Source organism: Girardinichthys multiradiatus, chromosome 13 (assembly GCF_021462225.1).
Source record: "Girardinichthys multiradiatus isolate DD_20200921_A chromosome 13, DD_fGirMul_XY1, whole genome shotgun sequence".
Taxonomy (NCBI): Eukaryota; Metazoa; Chordata; class Actinopteri; order Cyprinodontiformes; family Goodeidae; genus Girardinichthys; species Girardinichthys multiradiatus.
In genome coordinates, this window is record NC_061806.1 from 21,954,608 (window position 1) to 21,969,721 (window position 15,114).

At 38.6% G+C, this 15,114-nt stretch overlaps 1 protein-coding gene across 7 annotated transcripts in view; it reads left to right on the forward strand.

Annotated features, from left to right (window-relative positions):
• elmo1 (engulfment and cell motility 1 (ced-12 homolog, C. elegans)) overlaps positions 1 to 15,114 on the forward strand; it is a 137,847-nt gene that overhangs the window by 109,244 nt on the left and 13,489 nt on the right. The window contains exon 1 of one of the 7 annotated variants that reach the window (XM_047383646.1): positions 2,577 to 2,995. The exons of the other annotated variants lie outside the window; for them this stretch is intronic. The gene's annotated coding sequence lies outside the window, so the exon portion shown is untranslated. Of the gene's footprint in view, positions 1 to 2,576; positions 2,996 to 15,114 lie in introns of those variants that run through there. 7 annotated transcript variants of the gene reach the window in all.

The window sequence follows — 15,114 nt, forward strand, 5'->3', positions numbered from 1 at the left end:
ATTGTGTGTTTAGTTTATGGGGAGTTTTAAAAATGAATGTCATTACTTATTGTTAATGTTAACTTTAATTTGTTCAGTTTGGATTGAAACAGATGCTTTCCTAGAAACTGGACTTTTAATTCAAACTGTATTGTGATAAATATCAAAATCATTCAATACAAAAAACATATTGCAATTTTAGCCATATCGCCCAGCTCTAACCAGACCCATCTAGATGTTGACTGTCATATTCATTAACTGGTTGATAATAGAAACCCTAATATTTTAGCTCAACAAATATTATGCCCACAAGCTTACTGATGACTCTTAAAAGTGAACACTAGGCAACTAGAAATCTAACTAGTCAACTAGTAGAACATAATGTACATTAGTTGAAACTTTGTAGCAGTTCAAGGGAAGTAAGATCACCAAAACGTTTCAACCAGTGAACCAGTGCGATTTCTAGGCTTCACTAGATTACTAGTTGAACTTTCAGGTTGCACTAGTTGACTAGTGCACCCATTTAAGAGTCACTAGTAAACTACTGGGCAGAATTTGTCCTGAGTAGTTGGCATTTGTTTTATTGTCATCTAGTTTACTAGTATGATATAGTTGACTTGTGCCTGCTTGTCAGAACCTTTGCAATGTTAGTAAGCGCTATTAGTGAGAGCTGTTTATGCAACAAAATATTAAACTAATGTGACCAAGTCTCTAACTAACCGTGTATTCACAAACATGTAAGCAAAAATGATCAGATATTAAAGATCTCAAATATTTACAGCCTGCCATAGACTTTATTTAGTATTAACCAGTATGTTAGTTAGTTAGTTAGTTAGTTAGTTAGTTAGTTAGTTAGTTAGTTAGTTAGTTAGTTGGTTAGTTAGTTAGTTGGTTGGTTAGTGTTAACCAGTCTACTGATCAAATTAATCAAATCACAGCAGCCGACTAGTAAAATTAAAGGGTCACTACTAAAATTGTAGGTTGCATTTGTGTTGGCAAGTGTTGCCCATGCCACACTTTGGCTAACCTGTAGGACTCCTGCTCCTACTATTTGGACACAAGTACCAATAGTTGCCAAAAGGTGTTACAGGTCAGAGTGTTTTTGAACTAGTGTGAGTAAATGTCTAACTAGAGCAGTGTAGTGGTTTACTAGCAAGTAAATCGGATAGGTGGCTTGACAACCCTCTTTTTCTGTTCCTGCCTGCCATCACCTTAAAGGTTTAGATATCAGAAGTACCTTGTTGGTATGAAGACATTTTGGTCTGAAGGTATTTGCTAAATGATGCAGGCAGAGCTTAATGCTAAGCATCACAATTGTTCAGTCTCAGGTTACAATGAATGTGAAATTCTGATGTATTGCTATTTGATGAAGGAATCAAGTTCGATTATTAATAAAGGATTTTTTAATTTAATGTTCACGCTTTTTGTGGTACTTACTTTTAACTGTTGCAACCTGCTGAGTTGTAATATTGCTGATGGTGGGGGTTTTTTCCCAGCTACTTAGAAAGTTGTAGTTGATAAAAGAGCGGCGGTTTTCTTGTTATCAGGACAGAATTTCTATTGCGTAACACTATCAGCTTAAAGCTAGAATGTATATTTGAATACATTCTGCAATTTAAAATGCCATGTCCACACATTATAGAAGGGAGTGTACTCTTTAGAGAGCATATGCATCCTAATGTGGGTGGATAATAAGGGGGATCAAGGATAATTCAGAGGCCATCCATTTTCTAATCTGTATGGTTTCCCTGCAGCTTCAACATTTGCTGCTGACAGCACTGATGTGTGGAATACTAACGCACTTGAGTTTTTATCAGAGTCCTGATGTGCACGTTGCTGTGCACTGCAAGTGTGTGTCTATTTCTTCAGCACTGATTGCCTTTTCGCTGCCTTGGTCTCTATGGCCGATTGACTTAGCGTCACTCTACACACATTGAAATATGCTTGTTTAGGGAAACTGCTTCAAAGAAGCTGGCTTGTTGATTTTTCTTCTGTTTTAATGTGGTGCTTAGTACAAGTCGAGGTGTGTGTTTGTGTATGTGGTGTGTTTAATGGAGGCAAGTATGATTCTCCCAGGGCACTGCTTTGTCTGTCAGTGGCCGTTTCCCCTGTTTCCATAGCAACCCCGTCCAATTACGTCTGCAGCGCCGCACTGCCCTGCCTCTGTTTTAACTAAAATGGAGCCACTCTCTCTGAGTGCGTACTCGCTTTTGTTTCGGCGCGAGAGTGCTATCAGAGACTTGTAAGGCTGCCTGTCGTCCCTTCATCTGAGCGTCTGTGCTCACAGCCTCCTCTCGTCCTCATCCTCCTCCTCCTTGTCCCCGCAGGAAGGGAGGTGAGAGGCTTCATCTCTGTTCTCGAGACCTTGAAAAAAATCCCTCAGTGATGTAGCGCCTTGCAACCACTCGCATACCCCTTGCTTTTCCTCCTCTTCCTCCCTTCCCTCTCTCCCTCTACAACTAAACACACACACTTGCACACACACAATCACCTATATTTATCATGTGATCGGCTTTCTGCATCACCATTGGTGTCTCTGATCATGGCGTGGGTCCAATCAGTGCATAAGCTCAGAGATCAACATAAGTGAAGCAGAGCAGCTTGGCTGATGCTCTTAGAGCCACAGAGGTAGAAAGGACGGCAAATACAAAGGTGGAAAATTTTACTATAGTAGCAAGATTATCGGGGGAAGCATAATAGAAGAGGGGCTGGTTTAATTAAACAGAATATGCTTAGATAGAGAGGCAACAACAGGAGAGAGAGCCAAAACGAGAAAGAAAAGGCGAAAAAAGGAGGCGGCATTGACAGACGAGTTTCTCTTATTGTGGCTAACGCTATAGCTAACTGTCCACAATCAGCCAGACTGCTCCTCTGAGGAACCATCTGCTCCATCCATCTTTCCACCTGTCCCTGCCTCCCTGTCGCGAGCCGAAAAGTCGTTCTCTGGCAGAGGCTCGAGTATTCATCAGTCATTGTGGAGAGTATCGTGCGCTGCTCAGAGCCATGGAGGTGACATGTAAGTACAGAGATTGGGAATGTGGAGAGAAAAAAAACAGAGATGGAGACAAGGTGGTCCGAGCAGAAGAGAGAGGACTGTTTGTGTGTTGTTGCCTGGATACGGAGGAGTAGAAGGGGAAAAACGGAGGAGGAAAGGAGGAAGGAAAAGCCAGGGAGAGATGGAGAAGATGAGGGAGGAAGGACAGATGGGGCGATGTAGGCTCGGCGAGGCGTAAGCAGGTTATAGCGGGACCCAGATTACAGCCTTTGTATTAACACACACACACACAATCATGTGTTGGATTATAATTTCACTTTTCCTCTACTTGCATACAGATGCACACATCCACTGTGCACCCCCAGCATCATCCGTATTTATGTGTTATTGTGTGTGATAGGGGGGTTGGGCGTTGTTGTCAATGGGATTACTCCACATCACCAACCCCACTGTTTGTCACCAGAGGAATCCAGCACCACTTCTTCTGCTCCTCTGGACTCCACACTGCTTCTGATAGCTTTAGATGGGCTTCAGCCAGTGTTTCAGCCAGAGGGGTTTCACATAGAAATTAGAGTACGGCCAGATCCAGATTGTAGAGCAGAAGCCTTTGAAATACTGCCAGTACTGTATTTGAATTGTTGTTTGGCCTATCTAGTTTACATATACAATGTGGTGACCTGCTACACAATTATTTGGGCTGAAACCTGGACGTAAATAATTTGGTTGCTTTTTGCACTCAGTTTGCATGCTTGTTCCCATGCCTCTCTTGGTTTCCTCTTTATGGTCCACTATCCTCATGTGGACGAAAGACATGCATCTAAAGTAAATTAGGGGTTCCACTCTGGTCAGATGATGGAGTGATCATGCAGAGTGAGGATTTGTCTGTCTGCTGACATTATGATGGACTGGTGATTTGTCCACTGAGTACTGTATCTCTTATTCAATCCTGAAATTTTGTGGTTATTTTGAGCATTTTCTAAACATCAGAGATAAGCAATCAGAGATACATTAACTAGTGTAAAACCAGAGCACCGATTGGGTCTGAGGCCAATTTATGATAATTTATTTTAAAGCTTTGACTTAAAAATACAGTATTTCACTTTTTTTTTAAAGGGCTGTGATCAACAGTGTTCAGAATATATACTGGCCTTCCTTCTTAGAGTGTTCAATATTCATTTGTATTATTAAGCAGCCAATTTCACAGTATGTTAGATGTAAGTTTTGAAAAAGGTTTTACCAATTTAAAAAAAATACGTAAATGATTTCAGAATTGATATTTTATAATGTCTGTAACGTCTTTTATTAACGATTACTCCAGTTAGCTATTAATAACTGTAAACATCAGTCTCTATGTGTATTCCTTACTCTAACTCTGATATGGGCTTGTTCCATGACAGACAAAAGTTAAAAAACCATAAAGAATAGAAAAAAAGAGTAATCTAGCCTTCCTAAATTCTGCCAAAGTCAGCTACGAAAGGAATGAAACGAGAAACACCTAGAGTTCTAGTTCTCTGTTTACACAGCCTAAATTAAACTCCAGCATGCATCTATGGAAAATTCCTTTTAAATAGGTTCTTACATCTTTTTTTTTACTTCATCTGAACAAAACTGAAAACAGCAACATTTGAGTTTTCCCCCTGCTTTAACAACTTCCACTGCCGAGAGTCTTGTGGTTTCCACCACCATGTAGTGCTTAGGTAAGGTGCATTCACTGACTGGAGAAAAAAATCTGATTTTGGAGTTTAAGACCGACCGGTCTCCTGTCAGGGCCGGACAAGTTGAAATTCAGTATACCAGTTAAAGTAGATTTCTATTAAATAAATGATCTCTTATTTACCTCATTAATTAGGGATAATTAATAAATTAATACTAGTCTCTCTATATCTGTTTTTGTGCTTTTTATAACCTCGTTGAATCTCATTCTAAACGTTCCTTCTTTGTGTTCAAATTCATTTTCTTCATGTAATCATCCCCGATTGCTCCCTCATAGGAACTGTCTGAGCTTGACCAGTGTGTGACCTTTCAAACCAAGTCTGGGATTTTAGCTTTCTAACAATATTTGTGTAAACATCTGAGTATATTTAATATACAGGAATGGGTTAATATGCTAGGACATACTTCATATGCTGCTCCAACATGGGAACATTTCCCCTGAAAAGATTGATCTGAGTTGACACTTATAGCTACAGTATTAACTTACGATTTGCTCCTGCTGAAGATATTTTTCGTTTAACAGTTTGCTGAAGTGTTAGACTAACTCTTGCATCTTTACCCTCTGTTTTATAACTCTTTAATAATTCAGCTCGGAACATATTTCAGTCCAGTTCTAGTAAAATGGAGGCCAAATTCTAGTAAAGTAAACAGAACAGGATGACTGGTCCCCTAAATCCACTAACCTCATACAAAGCTCCAGAAAAACTACCACTTCTTTCAGAGGCCAAGATAGCAGATAAAATATGTTCCCAGGTTCATCCAGTTAAAAATAAATTGAATAAATTGCAAGCAAAGTTTAATCCTGTAGAATTAAAGTTGGCCTCAGACTGAAGGCCTTGAACTTGGTCCAGGTAGCACTTCAGCTAAATGAGCCTAAAAGCCACGAGATAAAAAATGAATATAACTACTGTTTGGTATTTATGTGTCCATCTTTGGGGGGAAATATGAAAAAGTACATCCCTTCCTTCAAAGTCAGGGGTTTTCTACATATCTAGGGTTTTTCTTTTTTTTTTGGCATATACTGAATTTGTCTATAACGTTTATATTTTGGCTTCATCTTTGTTAGATGAATAATGAAATGGTACAATCTAAATCTATGTTCACCTGATATTAGATTTTACATAATTTCAGTCATAATCAGTTCATAGTCTGGTGATCATTTACAATAAAACTTGAGTAAACAAAGAATCTACTTTCATTTTTACTAGGACGTTATATTTTATGACTCCGTGTTGAAGACTGACCTTGAAGCATTTATCAGTTTACAAAATACCATTACAAATAAGAGTGCTTAGAAGCTCCATAAGATTAAAGTTTCAGTTAATGGTTGCAATAAGATCTCAAAATATTAAAACACCACAATTTTCTGTTGCCCATGTTAAAAGTAATATATTTATTATGATATGAAGGTGTACCTACATGTGTGAGACTCTTATTTTGAATCAATAAAGTGAATACTATTGGGGCATGCGCACACTTTTACTGTTGTCCTTCTTTGGATGAAACTGTACCTGGATCACAGCTTGGAAAACCTGCACCTCCCCCCCTCGTCTTTCTCTCCTGCAATGAGACCTGCTGTTGTCTCATTATATGACCGGTTTTATGTATACTTCACCAGCTGTCTGTTTCTAAGGCTCTTCCTTTCCTGCAGCTTCTTCCAGTTATTTTGTCTTGTGTTCTCTCTCTCTGTCTTTTACTCCTCCTATTTCTTGCCCCCCCCTACTCCTCATCCCACCAGTGTCCTGCACCACCTCCACCACCATCTCTATTGTTGAATTCAGACAGGCTATTTATATCTTTTTGCCTCTGCCGGCTGCTTCGCCTCCCACTCCCTTGACAAGTTTCGCTTTATTGTTTTTGCACATGTGTAAGCACAATCCGACGGTGCGTGCATGTTACGACAAATCGTAGTGTATGTTTGCGTGCATTAACTTTCTGCACAGTTTGTATGTGACTGCGTATCAAGAGTAAAGCATGACTGTTCTTCTTTTTTGCTCTGCAGGGACTTGTGTCAGTTATTTGTGTTTTTATTCTTTGTTTCGGTTCATTACTTTATCATGAGTGTGTGTTTGTGTGCCTAAGGGGGCGATCTTTCATCCTAGGGAGTGTTGGCCCACTCACATGGAGAACAGCAAAGCTAAGCTCCCTAATCGGAACAGAGAGATCATCCGTTATTAGCATCAAACTATCAGAGCTGTAGCAAGAGAGACGCCAGTCCAGCATTTTGTTTTGTGGTGGATCAAGATAATTAGGCTCCCTAGAAATCAACAGGGAAATGAACACATGAGCTTAAATTTTTATGCCTTGTGATATAATATTTTATCTGCTTATCACCTTCACCGCAATAAAAGGTATTTGTGGTACAATTTTGCTTTGGGGATGCTCTTCTTCAGCATGACCGGGATACTGGTCAGAGTTCATTGGAAGATAGGTGGATCTAACTACAGGGCAATCTGTGGCAAGACTTGAACATTTATGTTTTCAGAAGCTCTCCAATCAATCTGACTGAGCTTGAGCTGTTTTAGAAAGAAAACTAGGCATATTTTTCAGTGTCTAGATGTTCAAATCTGGTAGACCTATACCCCAAAAGACCAGTGAAAGGTGGTTCTATGAATACTAATGCATGCCACATGTTTCAGATTTTTAGTCATAAACAAAATTTAAAACCATCCATCATTTTCCTTCTGTTACACAATAATATGCTACTTTGTGTTGTTGTGCCACCTAAAATCCCAATAAAATACATCGCGGTTTGCGGCTGTAATGTGACAGCTGCAAATAATTTGTTGGCCAATAAATAAAAGCAGCAGACACATTATTAATAATAGAATTATTGCTGCCTATATTTGACAAACCGTATAATTAGGCCTGTTTAAAAATGTTTTAGGTAATATTTTCTTCCAAGATTTATTTTTTTGTTACAGCTTATTTAGAAAAAAAAAAGCTAGTGTAACTTTATTATTTTTTTCTTTATTATTTCTGAAATATTCCGAATTTACATTTTGTAATTCATATTTTACGTACTTGGATGTTTTATTATTAGTTTTTGGTAACTTGCACATATTTGTCTAGCCTAAAAACTGGCCTACGTCACGACCCGGCTCTTTGGCCATGACAAAAAGAAACACAAGGACGTAAGTTTATAGAAAATAATCCATGTAATTTACTAACTAAAGTTCACATTATAAAGTCTGGTTGTCTGGGTGTGCCAGCAGGAACCAGGACTGGCAGGACTGGCCAGGTGTTCCCAGTCAGGTTGATCGCCCCAGTTGATCAGGACCTGAAGAAGAAACAGCAAGCACAAAGCCTAGTAAACAGGCCCTGCCCAAAAAGAGGCCGTCACACAAATAAATTAGTTTTACATTATTCATGGGGAAGTTGCTTTAGTTTCCCAGAACAGCATTAGTGCTTGTACCCTGCTGATGATGAGTCCTTGAATAGATGCTTAATCAAAACCAATTTGATTGTCCATCTGGACCAATTAATGCAGATTTTTCTTTTTTTCTGCAGAATAACTGTGGAAAATGTCTGAAAAACATTCAGTGCTCATTAAGCCAAGGTCGGCGCTTGGCTTTGTTGTTAATTTACTATAAATTTGCAGTGAGTGCTGCATTCCCAGGTGACTTTTTTTGTCTGATTGTACACATGGGCTGCACTGCACCCCATGCAGAGCTGTTTGCTTTCTTTTCCTCTCTTTGAATAAAAGAGCTTCTCTGTCAGTTTGTCTGGGCACATAGTGCAGGAACCTTTAAATAAGGCAACACTATTGTTTGGTCTGAAGACAAAACCAGCTAAGTGTGGTCCGTGGGTTTTCATGTGTGCTGTTGCTGGGAATACTGAAAAATTACAAGGAACGTCACTTGGATCATTAGCAGACATGTGTTCAGGCGTATATTGGATTTTGTACATATTTTATGTCTTATAAAAGAATTAGGCGGTTTTATGTGCTTTACATCTGTCAAGATTGTAAGTGTAAGAAACCATTATGGGTAAAGTTCTCTCAGTGCCGTCAAATAGAAATTTAAAGCATTTAGTTAAAAAAAAAAAGTGATTTTTAACAGCACTTTAAAGTCACATCCAGCTGGTACCACAAGGATTTCAGTTTAAATATACTGATACAGTGACTTGTAAACTGCAAGCAGCAAGAGGCAGTGAATACATATTTAAAGGTTTAATGGATGGGAGTGTCATCGTTCCACTTTTGTTGACTTGCGAAGGAACATCTTGGTTTTAAGTGGATTTTGACAAGAACAAGTGGAGACAAATGACAAAGGAGAAATTGCAAAGCAGAACAGGAAAGACAGAACCTTGGTTTTTCTTACGTGATTATAAGTGGTTTTGGCCTTGGAACACATTGGGTGTCGTTTTTGCCCAGTGTCTTATTGCTGAATCTTAAAAACTTTAACTGAGCCAAGTGAGGCCTGCAGAGTTTTAAATGTTTACCTGGGTTCTTTTGTAGCCTCCTGGACGAGTCATCGATGTAATCTGGGATTCATTTTGGTAGGCTGAACACTCTTTAGAAGGTTCACAACTGTTTCCTGTTTTCTACATTTGTGAATAATAGCTTTCACTGTGGTACACTGGAGTCCCAACGTCTTACAAATGGCTTTGTTACCAATTCCAAGATAATAAAACTCATCTTGGAGTTTTTCTCATCTGTCTCTTAAGATTGGGGCATGATGTGTTGCTTTTTCAGATATTTTAGCCTGCTTCATGCTGCCAGAGAGGTTCTGTTTGTGCAGTTAATGCCTGTACATGTCTGGCATTAGTCAGACCTCAAAATGCCACCAAATTGAAGACTTTGGCGCTCTTTGGAGTCCTGCTGTTCTGTCACTTCTTTCTCTGTACGTGTAAGTGACGCTGCCTCTGTTGTCCAATCAAAAACTAACCCAGATTGTTAATATGGCGTCAGTCTATTTCGATTCTAATAATAGATTTTTTTTGTAAATGATTAAAAAAAAAAGCATCAGAAATGTTACTATAGTGACCATTAAAGATGTTGAACCTGTTAATCCCTGGTATACACCATAGATGTTCACATGACAGCAAGTTTTAATAATTTTGAAGATTTGTTTTGCAGCACTTGTGGCTTTTTTTTATTTATTTTTTGTTATTTGAAAGCGGGTAGACAGGAAGTGGGGTGAAGAGAGGGGGATGACAATGCAGCACAGGGTGCTTGGGTCGGACCTCGAACCAGCTGTGTCGAGGACTAAACCCTCCGTACATTGGTCACGCACTCTCCAGCTATACCATGCGCTGTAGCAGTAGTATTATTCTGTTTGGCTTTAATTCAGGTACTACACTGTATGTGTTGGGACACGTCATGATCTGTGGTGTTTCTTCTGGTTCTAATACAAGTTCACTGAAGACTCAAAGTTTGTTGCGCCTTCTCATCCAGACTACATTGCCCAGGGAACAAAAAAATTGCCTAGTTAAAACTACTCACCTGTGCCAACGTAATGCTAATCTTGCTATTCGTTATTTTTGTATTCTTAGCTGAAATAGCGGTGGAAGTTTATTGTCAACATTAAGGGAATGCAATGCATAGTCCATGCAGGAAATGTTTTGCCTTCTTCATTTTCCTTTTTTTAGTTTATCAATCAAAAAATATGTTAGAATTATTTTGCACAGTTTTGCATACTCCTGTGCTTGCCTTCTTTTCTTTTCGCTCCATCCTGCATATGCTGCTCGTTGTAGTGACACCTTTCAGTAACAGTTCAATTACCACCAAGTGAGATTGGAGATTTGATTGCTTCCAGGGATTTGCCAGGAAAGTCATTATTCCTTGATTACAGCCTTGTTATTTCACCCAACAAAGTGTCTCTCTAGGAAGACCTCCAGTATTTCTCCACCAAAAGCTTGAGTGGCGTGCTCGGATTTGACCGACAGCTGGTAAATGATGCCATTAGTGAGCTCTTGGCTAAATGGAGCAGCTGCGCAGCACATTGGTCAACGAGAAATGGTCATAATTTGTTGCAGCAGAGGAAGATTGATGGTTAGTCGTGGCAGCTACAAGAGAGGGGACCATCCTGCTGGAGGATGAGCTCAAAGGTGCAAAGAAGTGATGGAGAAGTCAGCGTCTCCTTTCTGTGGTTCTTAGTGGTTCTTAGTATGGCTTTTAATTACTCTGCTGGCACTTGCCTTGGTATCTAACTTCCTTTGTGCCCTTGTTGTCTAGTAAAGATAAGACAACATGAAATGGGAAACACTTACAGTTAAAAGAATAAACAAACCTTGGATCAGTGAATCTTAGTGAACAGGAAGAAGAACTCAAGGTGAACAGATTCTCATAACTGAAAGTTTCTTGAGCTCTAAAATCACCTTACCTCTGTCAAGGTGCTCTCTGATGACAGAGGATGAAGATAAAATATTCATTGTGCCGCCCTCATGCATTCCTGGCCCGTTGACAAAGGACCATGTGTTCGTATTAAATGTGATGAATATTCGCAGTGTTAATTAGGATGAGAGCAGCCACATGGGCCTGCAGAATTGTTTTCCTGTCGGATACACGGCTGCAAACAAGGCATATTAATGAAGCCTGTCCAGGGGCTTTTCTGCTGAAAAACCAGGTTGGCTGAAAGAAACAAAACTTTCTCTGCTTTTTAAATAATGTCAGGTTTTGATCTTAGGGTTTAGAATTGTCAGGCTTTTTAAATTAAAATCTGATATTGTATTTGTTGTATTACAGTTGTTTATATGATCATTTATTAATATCCTCTGGAGAATATTATTTTGTCTTGGCACAAAGATGCACCGTTTATAATCTTAAGGGTATAATAGGTTACTTTTGTGCTTAATTATGTGTATGTCCTGATTTATAACAGTTAAAGTGTGATTAAAAGTAAAGATTGTGCCTTAAATCCCCCTTTTGCATGACTGAAGTTATGGCTTCATCCTCAGGACTGTACATTTTTTTTCCCGCTTCAACATATGAATAGAGTAAGACAGTGATGGCAGAAAAAAAGGTGTCTATGGGATGGTTATGGTGTGAATAATTGTGAAAAAGGGGTATGAATACTTAACAAGGCACAGTGGTTGTCCTTGTGATAATATTAGGTGGAATAAAACCCAGCTATTATTATAAATTTCTATTTCTACTAGATTGAATTAAACATTAAGCAACACTGACGTGTCACACAGACTTCAGAGATACTAAAGTCCTCTTCCTGTCTTATTAGATGCACAGCATGATTCCTTTCTAAGTCTTGCTTGAGGGAGAAGTGCATGAAATTTTCCTTTATCTTTGCACAAAATGTACGTGTCAGGGAGCCATTATATAATTCTATTAGCATCATTTTGAAAATGATGTTGGTTAAGGTTAAGCTCAGCACACAGAGGCTTTGTCTCAACCTTGTTTGCCCTGTCAGAGGATATTTTACGGCTTGGCTTTGCAGTGTCACAGATGTTTTGCATCAGCTTCAGTAACAGATTTAGTGCAACACTAGCGAGGGAAAGTGTAGTTATGTAGCCTGGGTTCTGTAGTATACAGGTTGAATATAATGACTTGTTACAACTGGTGACTAAAATAATAATTGCTCCTCTTATCTGGTTTTTTTAATGGCTTACCTCTATATAGAGATTTACTATTACCACCTTCAAACATATTTGCATTTCAATACATATCCCTGATTGATTAAAGTTTATTTAGCAATAAGGTGACTTTTTTCCAGCTAAAGGCTTCCCACCAGCCTTTTAACATCAGACTTTGTCTGACATTGAGCAACAAGCTGGTTTAATTCCTTTTTATAGCCGTATTGATTTGCAGCTTTTACTCAAGCGTCAGAATTTTGAATCCAGATCTGTTCTTAATGCACAAAGTTCTGATGGTGATGATTAAATAGGATTATACTCATTCACTTGAGCGGTCTAAAATCCTCTAGTTTTTTTTTCTCTTGCTTGATTCAGGCTTATGGTTCACATGCATGTCCAGAGGCTCAATTTTTCTATTTTTAATGGCCTTATCTCTCAGTCTGAGTGGTGAGAGTCCAAAGGTTCTTCCAAATGATGAGTAATCGCTTTGCAGCAAAAAACAAACAGTGAGAACAATATTGCATAAGATTTTATCTTGTTTGGGATTTTTACCAGGCTTAAGCCTTGCTGTTAAAACTACAGGCCAAACAGATGAGCGCAGCACCGAAGAATATCGCAGTCATAGAGTAGAAAGTATTTATGCATTTGAATATTTGCCAATTTTGTCAAATTGTAACAGACTGTATTTTATTAGAATTTTATGTGTAGAGCATAATTGTGAAGTAGAGGAAGAACGACACATGGTTTACAATTTTTTTTAAACCAAAAATCTGAAAAATTTAGTATGCATTTATATTTAGCCCCTTTTACTCTGATATCCCTAAATAACATCCAGTGCAACTAACCGCTTTTACAAATCACTTTTAAATTGAGTCAACCTGAGTGTAATTTATCCCAGAAACAAAACAGCTGTTCTCTGAAGGCTTGAGAGATTCATCAGAGAACATTAGCAAACAAACCACATGATGAAGACAAAGATATAGGCAATAGTAGTGCTTCACATGCTTTTGAACACATTCTTGAATTTGAAGCATAGTTGTGGCAGCATGGTGCTGTGGGGAGGCTTTTCTTCAGCAGGGACAGAGAAGTGGACCAGAGATGATGGAGAAAGTTGGAGCTCAATACCAAAAAGGTACTTCCACAAAATAATTTAACACAGATGGATGCCACACCTAAAACATTTCAAAAACCCTTTTTTGATTTTCCTTCAATTTCACATTTAGGTACTACGATGTTGGTGTATTACATAAAATACCAATAAAATGAACTGGATGTTGTGGTTGTGGGGTGACAAAATGAGAATATTGGCAATTGTGAATGTTACAATTTGTGTACCTCTAGTAGTGTTTACAACAGACCTCCTAAAATGGCATATGATGCAAAAATATTTGCATTTCCTGAAAATGCATGCATGGAATAAAGCATTTAAAGAAATACAAAAGATGCACATTTAACAGAACAAAAGGAAAATCAGTTTTCCTTCCTGTCACCTGAGATTGATTTGATCTAGTGAATATTCTGCTGCAGTCTCAGCAGCAGCAGCTAACAATATTGATCAATGATCACAGCTGCTTATCATGTCTGCTTTCACATCAGCCACGTTTGGTTACAGAACTGTTTGTTTTATTAAAGGCACACAGCTTTTTTTCTAGAGGAACTAGATCTAGGGGCTAAGTTCACCCCAACCAGAGAAACCCATGTTGAAAGTGAAATTCTGCACATGAAGATAAGCATTCTGTGTCAAGACCTTTTTGTTTGCTGGCTGAATGGTTTTACAAAAAGAAAAACGGGCCTTTGGGTTACTTTATTGTTCAACTCATAATTATGCAGAAAGCAAATCGCTTGTTAGAGTGCAAAGCTAAATGAAAGAAGCTGCTTTTGGATATTTCAGCTTATTTGCAGAAGGACAAAGACGTTTTTATGCATTAAAGAAAAAGAAATCAGGCTTCAATAATGGTTTTAAAATCAAATTGCTATAAACATTATTTCCTCCTGTTGTACATTTTAATGAACTAAAGAACTAATTTTCAGTTGCAGAATTGACACTGGATTTGCCCACTTATATTCAGTTACTATAACTCTGTGCAATAAAGTCACTTTTATAGTTGTCTCTGGTTATTATCCAGTTGCAGAATGATGTATATGATCACCTCAGAGGTTGGAGCAGACTTATCTTCCTGTCCCCTAAACATGCAGTTGAAACCAGATGTTTACATCCACTTTATAAAAAGAAACACAAATACTTTGCTTTCTTGCTATCTGACAAAAATCTGAGTAAACGTTTCCTGTTTTAGGTTAAATAAGATTTCCATAATTGTTTTTTTTTTTTTTTTTTGCTAAATGACAGAATAGTAACACAGAATTTTCGAAGTGTTAATGGCCAATCAACCAAACATTGTGATCATTGATAAGCACCAGAGGACAAATGTGAACGATGTGGCCATCCTAAATCATGGAAACATCAGAAAAAAGAAACATAAGAAAGGGGAGAATCACCACGGGCTCAGGGAAGAGAGAGAGGCTGGTGGATGAAGGCAACAGTAGTTCCTGTTGTCATTGGAGCACTCGGAGCAGTGACCCCCATACTGGAGAAGTGGCTCCAACAGATAGCTGAAGAAACATTGGAAATCTCAGTCCAGAAGAGCGCAGGCCTAGAAACAACCAAGATACAGTGAAGGACCCTTGAGCTCCCAAGCCTCTTGTAGAGAACCCAATCAAAAACCACTCACCCCACTGAGGGAAACGGGTCGGGTGGGTGGGACAATGAAATCTTCTTGTCTTGAATTCTTTTGATTTTGCCATAATGTTGGATGGAGTGTGTTTGAGGAGTTGCCTTAAGATACACCTATAGATGTGCCTCCAATTAACTCAGATGCAGTGGATTACTCAATCAGAAG